Consider the following 4,140-nt stretch of genomic DNA (forward strand, 5'->3'; position numbering starts at 1 on the left):
CGGTACGGACTTTTGTTGACGTTTCGAGAACATACCTTCATCGAGGAGTCAAGCAGTATATTGCTCCCTCCTACGTATATCTCGCGAAGAGACCATGAGGATAAAATCAGAGAGATTAGAGCCCACACAGAGGCATGCCGACAATCTTTCTTTCCACGAACAATACGAGACTGGAATAGAAGGAAGAAACGATAGAGGTACTCAAAGTAACCTCCGCCACACACCGTCAGGTAGCTTGAGGAGTATGGATGTAGATGCAGATAAAGGGAAAAGCAGCTGCATTTAATAAACAACTTGGCGGTACCAACTTATTTGCAATGAGCGGAGGTTAGCTATCAAACTGGAAAAAAAGACATGGTATTCGCCAGCTGACAGACACCGGGCTAAGCACTCCGTCTTCAGACCACAAGTGGCTCATCGGGACCATCCGACCGCCGTGTCATCCTCGGATGAGGATGCAGATAGGAGGAGCGTGTGGTCAGCACACCGCTCTCCCTGTCGTTATGATGGTTTTCTTTGACCGGAGCCGCTACTATCCTCAGTTGGAATCACGAGGCTGAGTGCACCCCGAAAAATGTCAACAGCTCATGGCGGCCAAGATGGTCACCCATCAAAGTGCTGGCCACGCCCGACAGCGCTTAACTTCGGTGATTTGATGGGAACCGGGGTATCCACTGCGGTAAGGCCGTTGCCCGGGCTAAGTCGCTCTGCTAACGATAAGGATGCTGATGAGTTTGTAACCAAGATACGGAAGATAATAGAAGAAGAAGATATAGCTGCTGATGCCTTGTATAATGCAGATGAAACAGGACTCTTTTACAAGACGCTTCCTTCAAAAACATTAGCTGCCAAGAACGAGAAGGAAGCTCGTGGTTGCAAGCAACAGAAACAGCGCGTAACATTCATGGCGTGTTGTAAATACAAACGGAAGTCATAAACTACCGCTTATGGTGTTTGGAAACTCCAAACATCTACATTGTTTTCGACACACTGACATAAATACTCTACCAGTGTAATATAGCACTCAGAAGAAATCTTGGATGGACAGACAAATATTCTCTCGGTGGTTCCATGAAACATTTGTACCGGCATTGTTAAAAGAGCTAAAGAAGAAAAAACTTCCACTGAAAGCTATCCTGATAATTGACAATGCTCCCAGTCATCCTTCAGATGGTTCTTTAAAGTCCCATGGTATACACATGTACAAGCACTCTTTCTCCCACCCAATGTCACAGCATTAAAATTCAGCCCTTGGGCCAGGGAATTTTGGAATCAATTAAACGTCACTATCGACATTCATTTCTCGCCTCCTTGCTGAACGAAAGTGAAAACGACTCTATCGAAACTATGCTGAAGGCGTGGAAAGCAATTAACATACGTGATGTTGCTGTTCGCTTGATTTATGACACGGAGTCCGTACACCATCTACTATAGCTGTAAAGTTTTGGTGAAGATACAGCAATAAAATCAGACGCTAAGCCCTAGAATAATATTTAAAACTATTACTACAAGCCTCGCAGAAGCATGACCGATTTAGGTCATAGTTCTAAGGGAGTTCAAACATCGAAAGTTACTCAAATCCAACAAACAGAGGAAGTCATGTCCGCCGGAACTTGGATGCCGAACGTCAGGCGGCCTAGAAAGGCATTAGAGCAGTAACGAGCCCGTAGCATTTTGGGAGCTGGGCGTCACGCGTCACTTACGGCTGCTGAGATGCTTGGAGACACAACTAAGGCGTCATTTAAAGGCTGTACTACAAACAGAAAGTCGCACCTTTACATGGGGAACGTGGGAGGCTTTTTGTGAGGCTGCATTTGATTGTGGTCTATGAATTGATCATGTTAATCATAAATTAGTCATTACAGTGGAATGGATCAAAAATGTAGACACCATAATGCATTTTATTGGAGGGAAAAAATAGTTGTTATGTATTGTTCTCCTAGTAACATCTCACATCCAGTACTACGTGAGCCTGAGAAACCCCTAAAAACTCTACTCCTTCACGAATGTAATGAATCAAGGCAGCTTTTAAATATAATTTTAAAATATAATGCATTCCTTCAGATGCGACATACGGTAGAATCATAGAAACACATTCATTATTTACCTATATACCGGCACTACGTACATTTTTTAATATTTACGTCACGACTGTATGGACACAGGCATCTCGTAAAATTATTAGCTTACTTACTGATTATGACTCATCGTAACAAAAGTACTGGTATGCGAGCGAAGCAGTGTGTAACAGCTAGTTAACCCACAAAAAGCACTTGGAACTATTTGGAAGAGCAAATGAAATACAGCAATGTAACAGCCCTGAAATTTTGTATCTCTGTGAGGTATAATGATCGATGAGTGCTTTCAGCAGGCACAGTGGCGCAACTAGCGAAACTCATGGGCGCTCTTCTCATAACTGAAGTTATTATCCAGGCTAGAAGCTATGTTGCGAGGGGGTATTAGTGTTATGTCTTCATGGGGGGGGGGGTTATTAATTCCTTGTCCAGTGCGCCTACATGCGCACAAATAACCCTGCATGAGGAGCACGTGTAGCAGTGTTTCCAACTTTAGAAGACCACGTCTTATAGCGATGAAGGTACTGTTGAGATAGGATGGTGGCATGGAAGGTGTAGGCTTCAAACAAAAACCCGACCAAATTGGTTTACTTTCTCCTGAGTTCTCCCAATCATTTTCTGCCTCCGCAACTGAGTGCTCATCTACATCTGCATCTACATACATACTCCGCAAGCCAATACATCGGGATGGCGGAGGATACCTTCTACCACTTTTACTCATTTCCTTTCCTATTGCACTCGATAATGGTGCGATGGTAAAACGACTGTCTACCTGTCTCCGTAAGAGCCCAAAATTTCTGTTATATTATCTTCTTGGTCCTCACACGAAATGTACGTTTGCGGCATTAATATCGCTGTGCAGTCAGCTTCAAATGCCGGTTCTGTATATTTTCTCAAAAGCGCCTCGCGAAAAGAACGTCGTCTTCCCTCTAGGGACTCCCATTTGAGTTGATTAAGCATCTCAGTAATAGTGAGTGTTGATCGAACAAACCGATAACGAATCTAGCAGCACACTGGTGAATTGTTTCGATGTCTTCTTTTAATACGACCCGGTAGGGTCCAACACATTCCAGCAGTACTCATAAATAGATCGCACTAGTTTTCTATCTGGAGTGTCTTTTAGAGATGAGCTACGCTTTCCTAAAACTCTCCCAATAAACCGATGTCCACTATTCGATTCCCCTACTATCGTCCTTACGTGCTCCTTCCGGTTGATATACCTTTGCAATTTTCCGCCTCGATATTTCATCGACGTGATCGTGTCAACCAGCACGCTACTAATACTGTGTGCGAACACTATGGATTTGGTTATCCTACTCATCTTCATTAACTTATATCATTCCACATATAGACCAATCTACCATTCGTCATACCAACTAAAATTCTATCCAAGTCATCTTGTATCTTCTTACAGTCACTTTCCGAAGACAACTTCCCGAGCACCACACCAACGTCAGCAACCGGTCGAAAGTTGCTGCTCTTCCAGTGCGTTGGAAAATTATTGTGTACAGAGAATCAGAATGGTACTACAACACGTATTTGGGGCACTCCTGAAGATACCCTTGTGTCTCCGTCAAAGACACCACACTGCGTCCTGTTAAGAAGTATTTCAACCGCTCGCATGGCTGGGAACGTAATCGGTATGTTCGGACCTCCCTTAACAGTCCGCAGTGAGACACTGTGCCAAAAACTGTCCGGAAATCTGGGATAATGAAATGTAACTGTTGCCTTACTCCATGTTTGCAGGGTATTATGTGAAAAAACGCAGGCTGAGTTTCACACGGGGGTTGCTTTCCAAACCCGTGCTGATTTGTGGACAGAGGCTTTTCTATCTCCATGATATTTATTGTATTGGAACTGAGTATATATTCAAGGTTTCTGCCAGAGACCGATGTTAAGGGTAATGGTCTGTAATTATGTGTGCCCGCTCTTCTACACTAACTTTAATGCAGTCGCTTGTGATTTTGCACTGAGCGAGAATGTCGCGATAAATCCAAGCTAAGTAACAGGCCAATGCCGTACAATACTTTCTGTAAAACCGAACTAGGTTTTCATCCGGACCTGG

The 4,140-nt window shown here is 43.7% G+C and overlaps 1 pseudogene; it reads right to left on the reverse strand.

Annotated features, from left to right (window-relative positions):
* Window positions 1–575: 575 nt before the first annotated feature.
* On the reverse strand, window positions 576–693 carry LOC124778815 (annotated as a pseudogene).
* Window positions 694–4,140: the final 3,447 nt, after the last annotated feature.

This window comes from Schistocerca piceifrons, chromosome 2 (assembly GCF_021461385.2).
Source record: "Schistocerca piceifrons isolate TAMUIC-IGC-003096 chromosome 2, iqSchPice1.1, whole genome shotgun sequence".
In the NCBI taxonomy this organism is placed as follows: Eukaryota; Metazoa; Arthropoda; class Insecta; order Orthoptera; family Acrididae; genus Schistocerca; species Schistocerca piceifrons.